Raw genomic sequence first — 13,968 nt, 5'->3', positions numbered from 1 at the left:
TTTCAATTATTTTGTAAGGCAAAGACCTATGCATTCTGTGCAGTCACAAAGACTAAATAGTTATTTTTCCTTGCCTATAATCGTCCCTCCTTTTACCCAGGGAGAAAAAGTAAGTTTACTGCAGCTGCACAATAGCCCTCTCCAGTCTTAGGTTTGGGAGACCTGAGTGACCTAGGAAAGTTAATTAGTGGACTAACAAAGAATAAGGCAGAGTAGAATACATTGCCTCTCCACTAGCCAAAGATGTCATCCATTAATTAAGGAAATCGTTAAGGTGGCCTTTATTGAGGCCATAGAAAATCTGCAGTTGGCGGTCGACAGTTTTGATCAGATTTGCCCCAGCTAAATAATGCTACCCTTAATAGTAAGGAGGATTTGGGGGGTTGGGATGGGGAGGGATGTGTTTCAGCAACATTACAGTTAAATAGCCGCCAATTGTGACGGCTTTGATTCTCAGGGCATACTTTGTCCATGATGTAATCTTTATTGAACCTGAGAGAGAAGGGGAGGGAGAATAGGAAAAGTGGGAGATAGAGAAGGAGGGAGAGGTGGAATGGCAGAAGTAAGTCAGGGAGACAGTGGAGAAGCACAGGAATAATGTCATCTAGTAAGAGGAGACAATACTAGGGTACAATGTAAGGGTGAGTGCCCATAGAGTGATGCAAAATGGATGACTTTGAAAGAGAACAATCCATAAACAGACACATAATGAGAGTAGGATTACTATACCCGAAGAGATGTAGCCATTATAATCAAAGGTTATATTAAAGGTAATACAGGATATTACTGCAGCGTACAATGCACTTTACTTGAGATTTTGAACAGATGGTTCTTTATGTGATTTATGTAAAAATCACTTCATAGTTAATGATTTATTGAAGTACTAGTTTAAAGGCCCGTCTGTTAAAAAACAGGCGCTGGGCTTTGGCCCCCCCATGCGGCTGCATGTGCATGGCCACCCGCAATTTACACGCACCAACGGGCATGTACATGCCCGCCCCCCTGCACCCATCTTCCTGTGCTGGCTGAAGTCCATTGCATGCCGCACATGCACGCCCAGCACGACGCACAGACACAGGGATACAGGAGGACGCAGGACAGGGTAATATTGAAGTATTGTGTGTCTAATGACCTTCTAAGGGTCATGCAACCAGTGACTTTACTAGGCTTGGAAACCCAGGGCACATGCATAGTGAGTTCCATCAGGTGCCCGTGATTACTGTCTCACAAAAGATTTCGAAAAACCTTGTAACTCTGTGCCCAAATTACTGATTATATGCAGATTCTTGAAATGCCCCAAGGCTTTATTTGCATAGTCACAACACTTCTGTCTGCCTTGCTTCTCTCCCCGGCACAGTCAGACAAACTTTATTCACTATTGGCAACTCAAAAGTGACATCAGTCCATGAGACTGCTAACAAACTGTAAATAATGTGATTGCAGCCATGTTAGTCAAACATGCAGCTTAATGTGAGATCGGTGTGTACCAGGCATAAGTAGTGAAGTAGCAGAGCAGCATTCATCTTCCTCTCTACTCTCCTGTAATCATAGACCTGTTGCTTAGCTATCAAAAGGCAAAAATTAGCTGAGAAGAAAAGTGTTACTCTCCATATGGAGCTGAAATACTGTATAGGTGTCACGGTCAGTTACCTGTGCAAACACGGCGGCTGGCACTTACGGATGTCCGCGGGCGTCCTGGGGCATGTCGCCGTCATCTCAAACGAGGGGGCTTGTGGCGATGTGTGTCCGTGCACGTTGCGTGCAATGGCGTGGACCGTGGTGTCTGAAGGTGTAGGTTTAACGATTGGTGTCAGCACACAGAGAGTATCTGATTATTGATGATCTGCAGTATCACCAACAATACAGATGTATACCTGATTATGGATGATCTGCAGAATCACCAATAATACAAGTATGACTAACCTCTGGACACCTATTGAGTGTAAGTGCTTGGTGCAACTGTAAGGCTATCTCCGTGGAGCGAGAGACACAGATAATACTGCAGCCAGTGACCACCTGAGGGGCAGGTGGCCTCTGACTGGAGTAATGGTTAAGAGCTCTGCCTCTGACACAGGAGACCTGGGTTCGAATCTCGGCTCTGCCTGTTCAGTAAGCCAGCACTTATTCAGTAGGAGACTTTGGACCAGTCTCACTAACACTGCTACTGCCTATAGAGCGCGTCCTAGTGGCTGCAGCTTTGGCGCTTTGAGTCCGCCATGAGAAAAGCGCGATATAAGTGTTCTGTGTTTGTTTGTTGACTGTGCAGGGACTATCTCTTTAAACAGAGGAGAGATAATCTTGCAGCCAGTGATTCCCTGATGGACTGGAAATCAGACTGTACTGCAGCCAGTAGACTCCTATGGGGTAGAGGCCACTAGCTGGACTGCAGGAAGGACTCTCTGAGGAGCAGGAGGTCCTTGCAACTAACTGACACCTGGTGGATTAGTGTCACGGGTAGTACAGACAGACTGATCACTCGAGGGATGAGTGACAGTCAGAAGGGTCAGACAGGCCAGGTCGGCTACAAAAACAACTACACATAAGTGTAAGTATTAATATGTGCAAATCAGGTGGGTACAAGCACTGGTCAAATAAACATAACAAAACAAACAAGCCACTACCAGTATATGCTGTTCAACCACCTGTTATTTATTGAAGGGTCAATTCACTAGGTCATCACAATGAGACCTATCAATAGTAATATATTTTGCACACAATTATAATGCACAGATACTTATTATCCGGGGAATTCCCCAACCATGCCTCGACAAGAATGTCCCAGGGGACTGCGCACAGAACAGGACCTAAATTGCAACCAAATTAACCATGTTAATTCCGCACATGGGGAGGAGCAGACACAGGACCCCTACAGTGCCAAAAGATTAAAGCATCTAATATGCCAATTGCTCGTCCGAAAAGTCCACCTCACCCCATGCACAGGCAACAATGGTGGTCAACAACAATAATAAAAATGCACCTCCCCGCCCCCCAGTGCCCCCCGCAATCACAGCACCATGCCCTGCATATAATCAATCTCAAGGATATTTTAGGTAACAGGGGTCGTCACCCCAAAAAAAGATGGCATAAAAAATGAGAAAGAGGTTTGTGATGAAATATGTGCAGAAATTCCACAAGAGTTCCTATATCAAAGATTCAATAATTGGAAACAGAGTTCAGCATCAAAACATCATGACCAGTCATAGAGGATCGCTGTCTTTTTTCAAAAGGTCTCTCAGCAATATAAGGCTGGTGCACCTAGCCAACTTGTTGTAGCATGAATCACAGGCCTATGTTAGTGAGACAGTTTTATATTCCAGCCACGCTATGTATCCCACAGTCAACATTTAAATGCGTGTAGTACTCCACCATAAATGATTGTACATGTGACTTCCATGGATATTGGTGCCATATATACTGTTTCTCATATGTATAGTTACCACCTCCTCCATCGATACGATATGCAATGTCCGCATAGGCTGCCAACCTGGCCCAGCTAACCGCATTGTCGGTGATGTGTATCTGCGGGAGTATCCGGATGTTTATATCCACCGAACTCAGGGCCTTAGGCTTGTATCATCACGTCCAATTCTTTGTGGTATACGCCATAGTTTCGGGCACCGTGCTCCGATCCGGCGGGAGGGCAGTGGGGGGCGGAGAGGCACATCACAGCGCGTGACGCAGGCCTATGTCAACGTGTTTCGCCCCGCCCAGGGACTTCCTCAGGACGTACTGCGCAACTGCGCTGAATCACATGACCGCCTTTTATGCGACCCGGGGGTCGCTTCCGCCAGAGGTTGTTTTGGACTTGGACAAAGTACTGCGCAGGTCTATTCGCTTGTATGACATCATATGTTACAGTTCACATGCGCAGTAAGCATACTCGCCACCCACAGCTCCCTCTAGTGGTGCAGATCCTAATATATAAGTCTTCTACATCTTTACGAACATAGGACATATGCACATTAGAAAAAATGCCAATACTGCCATCCAGTGGACATTGTTCAATTAACACCTATTATGCTACAAGATAGCAAACAGAAATGCTATATCTCACATATTTTCTGTTCCAGCTCCTGTGTTTCAATTGGGTAACAATACCGGCATTTATAATTCCATTATCATACAAGACATATAACATATACCCCATAAATCAGTAGTACTAGACGGGACCAATCAAATTATTTCAAGAACACCTTCAGGTTAAGGTCCCTGTTTAAAGAGACACTGAAGCGAAAAAAAAACTATGATATTATGATTTGTATGTGTAGCACAGCTAAGAAATAAAACATTAAGATCAGATACATCAGTGTAATTGTTTCCAGTACAGGAAGAGTTGAGAAACTCCAGTTGTTATCTCTATACAAACAAGCCATTAACCTCCTTGGCGGTAATCCCGAGCTGAGCTCGGGGTATGCCGCCGGAGGTCGCCGCTCAGGCCCTGCTGGGCCGATTTGGATTCTGAAAAAAGCAGCACACGCAGCCGGCACTTTGCCAGCCGCGTGTGCTGCCCGATCGCCGCCGCTCCGCGGCGATCCGCCGCGTGCAGCGGCGAAAGAGGGTCCCCCCAGCCGCCCGAGCCCAGTGCAGCCGGAACAAACAGTTCCGGCCGGCGCTAGGGGCTGGATCGGGCGGCTCTGACGTCAGGACGTCGACTGACGTCCATGACGTCACTCCGCTCGTCGCCATGGCGACGAGGAAAGCGAAACAAGATAGGCCGCTCATTGCGGCCTATCTTGTTACTTTCGATTGCCGGAGGCGATCGAAAGTACGCTTCCGGAGCGCCCTCTAGTGGGCTTTCATGCAGCCAACTTTCAGTTGGCTGCATGAAATATTTTTTTTTTTATTTAAAAAAAACCCTCCCGCAGCCTCCCTGGCGATTTTAATAGAACGCCAGGGAGGTTAAGCTCTACGACTAAGTTAGTCGTGGAGAGGGCTGTTATCTGACTTTTATTATCTCAACTGTTCCTGGACTATTTACTTTTCCTCTGCTAGAGGAGAGGTCATTACTTCACAGACTGCTCTGAAAGACTCATTTTGAATGCTGAGTGTTGTGTAATGTGCACATATTATAGAATGATGCAATGTTAGAAAAAACACTATATACCTGAAAATAAAAGTATGAGAATATTTTCTTTGCTGCTAATCTTCTAGTAATTATTCATAGTACACAACCAATTCACTATATCATATATTTTTTTTCGCTTCAGTGTCTCTTTAAACCCTTGGGATATAGCGTGTCCAATGTATATATCCAATAACTCTCTTTCCTGTACAATATTGAATCAGTCTTCTCAAATCTAACACTTGGATTTAAGCAATATATACCTTTTACCTTGAGTCCAGCAGGGCTGGACTCATGAAATTCAGCAAAATGAGTGGAAATAGGGGTTTTATCCCTTTTCTCTTCCTTAATAGAGTCATTAATACTTCTGATGTGTTCTTGTATACGGGTTTTAAACTCTGTTTTGGTTTTTCCTATATAGTATAAACCACAAGGACACATTAATTGATAAATTACATGAGTGGTATCACAATCAATCTTACTATGGATTTTAAACTGCTGTTTATTACTAGAATCATAAAACACCTCTGTTTCCTCAACAAAGGGACAGACTGAACATTTGCCACATCTTGTCATACCCTTAATACTGTGGGAGTGAGGCCAGGTTGGCAACTGGTAGACAGATAGGCAGAGGTACCGAATCAGAAAGCAAGAGAGAGGTCAACAGAGCCAGAGGTCATAACAGATATCAAACACAATCCTAGTCTGAGGTGTGAGGTCCTTGGTCTCGACACCCGGAAACTAGTCTAAAGAATAACTCAGTCTCCTATGCTTGGTGTGAGAAAACGCGGAAAAGCCGCCGTGAGACCTCAGAGCAAGGCGGCTGATTCCGCTTCCAACGCGGCAGGTTGCGCGCGTGGGTCTGCATCCACTGGCATGACGGAGCGCGAGGAAACCGCCGCATGCTTTGTGAACAGGGCGGCGGATTCCGCGTCAGACGCGGATGTTGGCACGCATAGGCATAGTTCTGACAGTACTGCTGAACGCGGAAGAAACGCCGCATGCTTGGACAGCGGTGCGGCTGGTTCCGCATCCAACACAGCAGAAACAGTACAACACGTCTGGTGTGGCTGGGACTGATAGTCCACACAGGTTCAGGAGGATGCGCGTGCGCGGAGAGGCAGAGCCTTTATGACAGTCAGAAGGGCGTCAGCTGACCAAGCCGGTCAGCTGACAATTCCAGCAGTTTTCATTGGTCCAGCACTTAGGGGTGGCGCTGGGGTATATATACTGGGTGCTGGTCATTTCTCTGGTGTCTGGCGTTGCGATCACTACATGGTAGCACTCAGACCTTCTGTCAGTATCTGTGTTATTATCTAGATCAGTTTCCAAGGTGTTGATGACCAAGGAGCTCACACCTTAGTCTAGGAATCCTGTTATTATCTGTGTTATTATCTGTGTTATTATCTAGACCAGTTTCCAAGGTGTTGATGACCAAGGAGCTCACACCTTAGTCTAGGAATCCTGTTACTACCGTATCTGTATAATTATCTATACCAGTTCCGGAGTGTTGATGATCTAGGAGCTCACACCCAAGTCTAGGCATTGTTGATTATTTGTTATGACCTTCTGCTTTCCTGACCACTCTTCTGATCTCCGATTAGGTACTTCGCTACATCTGATACTCTGTTGCCAAACTCTGCTAGTCTTAGGATTCCGCTTCCATCTCCTGTCTCTGTACCTTATCTGTCTGTGTGTTAACGACCTGGCCTGTCCGACCTCGAGAACTATCTTCCCTGTTGGGAGATAGTTCCCAGTACTGTCAGTGACACTTCACCTTTGGTGTCACTCACTTTCTCATCCTTCCCACTCTCAGCCTGGCTCCGCCCCTTGGGGAGCTTCAGACCAGTGGAAGGAACCTGTTCTCTGAGCAGTATCTCGTACTCCCCAGCACCCTCTATGCGGGTGCTCTCCTCAAAGTATACGGTTGCACCAAACACTCATATTACTCAGGTGTCCAGAGGTTAGAGATATATCTGATTATCGGTGATACTGCAGATCATCAATAATCGGGTATATATCTGCATTCTCGGTGATACTGCAGATCACCGGTAATCAGATCCTCTCTGTGTTACACCGATCGTTACACTTGGGTGTGAGGTCCTTAGTCTCAACACCCTGGAACTGATCTAAAGTATAACACTGTAATGACACAGTAATCCTATACTTGGGTGTGAGGTCCTTGGTCTCAACACCCTGGAACTGATCTAAAGTATAACACAATGATGACAAAGTAAACATCAAGAGTGGAATGTGGCTGGGATGGAGGGATGAGTGACAGTCAGAAGGGTCAGACAGGCCAGGTCGGCAACTGATAGACAGATAGGCAGAGGTACCGAATTAGAAAGCAAGAGAGAGGTCAACAGAGCCAGAGGTCATAACAGATATCAAACACAATCCTAGTCTGAGGTGTGAGGTCCTTGGTCTCGACACCCAGAAACTAGTCTAAAGAATAACTCAGTCTCCTATGCTTGGGTGTGAGGTCCTTAGTCTCAACACCCTGGAACTGATCTAAAGTATAACACAGTAATGACACAGTAATCCTATACTTGGGTGTGAGGTCCTTGGTCTCAACACCCTGGAACTGGTCTAAAGTATAACACAGTAATAGCACAGTAATCCTATGCTTGGGTGTGAGGTCCTTGGTCTCAACACCCTGGAACTGATCTAAAGTATAACACAATGATGACAAAGTAAACATCAAGAGCGGAATCTGGCTAAGTGTGAATTCCCAGTTCCAACTGGTTCTAACACACTGTAGGATCTGACTGGTCTGAGTGCTCACACGTAAGTATTCGCAACGGCAGACAACCAGCAACTGACAGGCAAGATCTATATATACTACAGCGCTCCACAGCGCCGCCCCCAGCCACTCAGGAGTTCCGCTGGGATCAGCTGATCGTCCTGATCAGCTGATACCTCTCCTGCTGGCATAAAGGTCCTGTCTTCTGTGTGCACTAGAAGGCCCAGGCAAACCATTCCCATGTTGCTGTGCGGAAACCGCCGGTCTGAACGCGGAGACAGCCGCCCCACCGCCAGACCGCGCGGCAGCATCTCCGCTATTCATTACAGTACCCCCCCTGAGGAGTGGACTCCGGACACTTCCCACCCAGCTTCCCAGGATGTGAGTCATGAAATTCTTTCTTTAATTCTTCTGCATGCATGCGACAATCTGGCACCCAAGTTCTTTCCTCCACACCATATCCCTTCCAGTGGACCAGATTCTGCACAGAATTTTGCACTAAGCGAGAGTCCAGAATCTTTTCGATCTCATATTCAGGTTGGTTATCAACCATCACAGGGGGGGGGGGGGGAGGAATCCATGTGCACTGCCGGCTTCAACAGAGAGCATGAAATGATCTCACGCCTCTCATGCTGGCTGTGAGATCAATCGCATAAGTGACATTATTAATCTTTATGGTCACTGGAAATGGTCCTATGAATCTAGGACCCAGTTTGGGTGACGGTTGCTTCAAGGCCAAATGCCGAGTGGATACCCATACCATGTCTCCTGGAGAAAACTTCCATTCTACAGACCGCCTTTTATCTGCCTGTTTCTTCTGAGTCTGGAAAGCTTTCCCCAAGTACCTCTTAACCATTCCCCAAATCTCCCTCAGAGCTCTCTGCCAATCCTCCAGGGCTGGGAATGGTGTAGACGCCACAGGTAACGGGGCAAACTTGGGTGATCTTCCCGAAACTACCTGAAATGGGGAAAATCCTGAAGAGGAACTCTTCAGATTGTTGTGCGCAAATTCCGCAAATGGTAAAAATTTTACCCAATCGGACTGAGCATCTGCGACATAACATCTGAGAAATTGCTCCAGGGACTGGTTAACTCTCTCGGTCTAGCCATTGGTCTGTGGGTGGTAGCCTGATGAAAATGCAAGGTCTATGTCCAGTTGATGGCAAAAAGCTTTCCAAAACTTTGATACAAATTGGACTCCCCGATCTGACACTACATTTTTCCGGAATGCCATGCAGCCGGAAAACGTGCTGGATGAAGAGATCAGCCAACTCCTGGGCCGAGGGGAGTCCTTTTAATGGAACAAAATGGGCCATCTTACTGAATCTATCCACTACCACCCAAATGACTGTCTTGCCCTCAGACCTGGGGAGTTCTCCTACAAAATCCATGGACAGATGAGTCCATGGTTCACTTGGAACTGGTAAGGATTGTAACGTACCCACAAGTGCCTGGCGAGAAGGCTTACTCCTAGCACATACTGCACATTCTCTCACAAACTCCTTACAATCTGTTGCTAATGTAGGCCACCAAGCGCATCTGGCCAGCAAATCCTGAGTTCTGGTGGCCCCGGGATGACCTGCATTCTTATGGGAATTAAACAGATGTAAGAGTTGCAGACGAAAAGGTAGTGGTACAAACATCACCCCCTCGGGCTTCCCCTCTGGATCATCCTGTTGGTAGGGAGTGACTGTCCAATCTTTCCATGTCTCGGTAGATGCCAGGACTACCCTCTGAGGTAGAATGGTCTCAGGGGCTGAGGGCTGTACTGTCTCGGGCTCGAAACACCTGGACAAGGCGTCAGCTTTGATGTTTTTACTACCGGGGGTATACGTTATAACAAATCTGAATCTTGAAAAGAACAAAGACCACCGGGCCTGACGAGGGCTAAGTCTCTTGGCGCCCTCTATGTACCCCAGGTGTTTATGATCTGTATAAACTGTGACAGTATGCTCTGCACCTTCTAACCAATGTCGCCATTCTTCAAAAGCTAATTTAATAGCTAAAAGCTCCCGGTTGCCAATACCGTAGTTTTTCTCTGCGGGTGAAAACCTACGAGAAAAGTAAGCACATGGGTGAAGTTTGCCCTGCAAACCAGAGCTCTGAGACAATACAGCCCCCACCCCAACTTCTGAGGCATCGACCTCCACAATAAAGGGGAAGGTAAAAGCCACATGTCTTAAAATGGGTGCAGAACAGAACAGTTTTTTCAGTGTAGAGAAAGCAGAATGTGCCTCTGCTGACCAGTGGTAAGTATCAGCTCCCTTCTTTGTGAGACTGGTGAGAGGTGAGACCACTGAGGAGTACCCCTTTATAAATCTCCTGTAGTAGTTGGCAAAGCCCAAAAATCTTTGGAGTGCCTTCAATCCCACAGGCTGAGGCCACTCCAAAACAGCAGAAACTTTTCCTGGATCCATAGAGAGACCAGATGTAGAGATAATGTACCCCAGGAAAGCAACGGAGGTTACCTCGAAGAGGCATTTTTCCAGTTTAGTCGTCCAGATATACTAAGATGAACTTCCCCAACACCTCCCTGAATACCTCATTTATCAACTCCTGGAAGACGGCCGGAGCGTTACCACAGATACTTGTAGTGCCCGTCGGGTGTGTTGAAGGCCGTCTTCCATTCGTCACCATCTCTAATTCGAACCAGGTTGTATGCGCCTCTCAAATCTAGTTTAGAGAAAATCTTGGCGTTGTTAACCTGAATGAACAAATCATCAATCAAGGGCAATGGATAACGATTTTTCACTGTAATCTTGTTCAAACCTCGATAATCAATGCAGGGTCGAAGGCCTCCCATCTTTTTTTTTTTTTTTTTTTACAAAAAATAATCCTGCCCCTGCTGGTGTACGAGAGGGACGGATGAAACCCTTGGCTAAGTTCTCATAGATGTATTCCTGCATTGCCACTTTCTCAGGCCCAGATAGATTATAGAGGTGACCCCTTGGAGGCATACAACCAGATCTTAAATCGATGAGACAGTCGAAGGTACGGTGAGGGAGAAGTTTATCTGCCGATTTAGGACAGAATACATCAGCAAATTTTGCGTACTGAGTTGGCACACCTTTAATCTGAATCTTGGGGTTTCCTACGGTTACTTTCACTAAACAGTGATGATGACAATGGGTAGACCAGCTCGTTAGCTGACCTGAAGCCCTGTCAATCTGAGGGGAGTGAAGTTGTAACCATGGCATGCCAAGAATAATGGTGGAGGTTGTCATACGCAGGACCAGAAACTGTAAACTCTCTTTGTGTAGTACCCCAACATTACATATCAACTCAGGGGTTCGAGAAAGGGGTTGTCTACTTTGCAGAGGAGAGTCATCTACAGCAGTGACCAAAAGCTGTTGGTTTAACGGGAGTAAGGGAATCCCCAAATTCTTTGCAAACTCGTGGTCTATAAAGTTAGCCGCTGAACCAGAGTCTAAAAAAGCTTCAGTGGGAACAGTCTGACCCTCCCATGTGATAGAGCAGACGATTACTGTTTAGAAGTAATGACTGCGCGCCTAGGGTATTACCTCTGACTACACCTAGGTGGCAGCTTTTCACGACTTTTTAGGACAATTCTGTATCTTATGACCCTCCTCTGCACAGTACAAACAGAGCTGTTCTGTTTTCCTGCGATTCTTTTCCACCCATGTCAATCTTGAATGTCCAATTTGCATTGGCTCTGGCGGAGGCCACACAGGTGGAGTAGAGGCGTAAGAGACATATCTTACAGTATTCTTACCCCGGGTTTGTTTTTGATAGCGTAAACGGTGATCAACCCGTACTGCTAAAGAGATTGCCTCATCAATAGATTTCGGTTCAGGATGTCCCAACATCAAATCAGAAACTGCATCTGATAAACCTGACAGAAAGCAGTCTAACAATGCAAATGTCCCCCACCTAGCTGACACAGCCCACTTCCTGAATTCAGCTGCGTAAACTTCTACCGGATCTTTACCCTGACGCAAAGTCTTAAGCTTCCGCTCAGCGGTGGACGAAATGTCCGGATCATCATAAATTATGGCCATAGCCTTAAAAAATTCCTCAACTGATGACAAAGCCTCATGCCCTGCCTGAAGGCTATATGCCCATGTTTGTGAGTCCCCTGATAAAAGGGTCTTTATAAAAGTAATTTTCTGTGCCTCAGTTCCCGATAAATTAGGTCTTAACTCAAAATAAGACAATACTCAATTTCTAAAGTTCTGAAAGTCAGATCTATGCCCAGAAAACCTTTCGGGTACGCAAGTCTGTAACAGGAGGAGATCGCATTGCATTCACAGCCGTTTGGATGACTTGTATGGACCCAGACAAAGCGGTGATCTGGGTCTGTTGGCCATTCAACACCCTGATGAAATTCTCCACCGAGGTGGTTAGTCCATCAATACGGCTGTTGAGTGCGTCCATTTTGTTTTTTGGGTCTGCCGTTCTGTAACAATTGGTGTCAGCACACAGAGAGTATCTGATTATTGATGATCTGCAGTATCACCAACAATACAGATGTATACCTGATTATGGATGATCTGCAGAATCACCAATAATACAAGTATGTCTAACCTCTGGACACCTATTGAGTGTAAGTGCTTGGTGCAACTGTAAGGCTATCTCCCGTGGAGCGAGAGACACAGATAATACTGCAGCCAGTGACCACCTGAGGGGCAGGTGGCCTCTGACTGTGCAGGGACTATCTCTTTAAACAGAGGAGAGATAATCTTGCAGCCAGTGATTCCCTGATGGACTGGAAATCAGACTGTACTGCAGCCAGTGGACTCCTATGGGGTAGAGGCCACTAGCTGGACTGCAGGAAGGACTCTCTGAGGAGCAGGAGGTCCTTGCAGCTAACTGACACCTGGTGGATTAGTGTCACGGGTAGTACAGACAGACTGATCACTCGAGGGATGAGTGACAGTCAGAAGGGTCAGACAGGCCAGGTCGGCAACTGGTAGACAGATAGGCAGAGGTACCGAATTAGAAAGCAAGAGAGAGGTTAACAGAGCCAGAGGTCATAACAGATATCAAACACAATCCTAGTCTGAGGTGTGAGGTCCTTGGTCTCGACACCCAGAAACTAGTCTAAAGAATAACTCAGTCTCCTATGCTTGGGTGTGAGGTCCTTAGTCTCAACACCCTGGAACTGATCTAAAGTATAACACAGTAATGACACAGTAATCCTATACTTGGGTGTGAGGTCCTTGGTCTCAACACCCTGGAACTGGTCTAAAGTATAACACAGTAATAGCACAGTAATCCTATGCTTGGGTGTGAGGTCCTTGGTCTCAACACCCTGGAACTGATCTAAAGTATAACACAATGATGACAAAGTAAACATCAAGAGCGGAATCTGGCTAAGTGTGAATTCCCAGTTCCAACTGGTTCTAACACACTGTAGGATCTGACTGGTCTGAGTGCTCACACGTAAGTTTTCGCAACGGCAGACAACCAGCAACTGACAGGCAAGATCTATATAAACTACAGCGCTCCGCAGCGCCGCCCCCAGCCACTCAGCCAATCAGGAGTTCCGCTGGGATCAGCTGATCGTCCTGATCAGCTGATACCTCTCCTGCTGGCATAAAGGACCTGTCTTCTGGCGCGCGCGCGCGGGTAGCTCTCCATCTGTGTGCACTAGAAGGCCCAGGCAAACCAGACACATGTTGCTGTGCGGAAACCGCCGGTCTGAACGCGGAGACAGCCGCCCCGCCGCCAGACCGCACGGCGGCATCTCCGCTATTCATTACAGTAGGGTTTGCGTGTTGCGCGTTGCGGAGGGCCGTGCACGCGTACATGTTTGTTGTATTGCGCATGCGCGCGTGTGGTGTTGCGCATCATGCGCGTATGGCGTTACGTGTTATGCACGTACACCATTGCGGCGTTACGTGCTGCGCGCCAAATGGCCTATATAATATATAAGTCATTCACAATTGGTACCTTGTAGGAGGGCAATTAAGAATAAAATATAACTTTTAATTCATTGAGCTAAAATTGAACGGAGTACAGATACTACTAATAGTGAACAACGTGACCACAATTGGGTTGATAGGTATATGGTTATTAGTCATACGACAAACCTATCAATCTCCCATTGTTTTTATTATAGACCCCACACCAAGAACCCTACATGTTTTGTTTCATTTAATTAGAAACTTCGTCAGGAGTAAATAGTATTAAAGTGCCAGAG

Source organism: Hyperolius riggenbachi, chromosome 4 (genome assembly GCF_040937935.1).
Source record: "Hyperolius riggenbachi isolate aHypRig1 chromosome 4, aHypRig1.pri, whole genome shotgun sequence".
NCBI classification, from domain to species: Eukaryota; Metazoa; Chordata; class Amphibia; order Anura; family Hyperoliidae; genus Hyperolius; species Hyperolius riggenbachi.
This window is presented reverse-complemented; position numbering follows the sequence as displayed.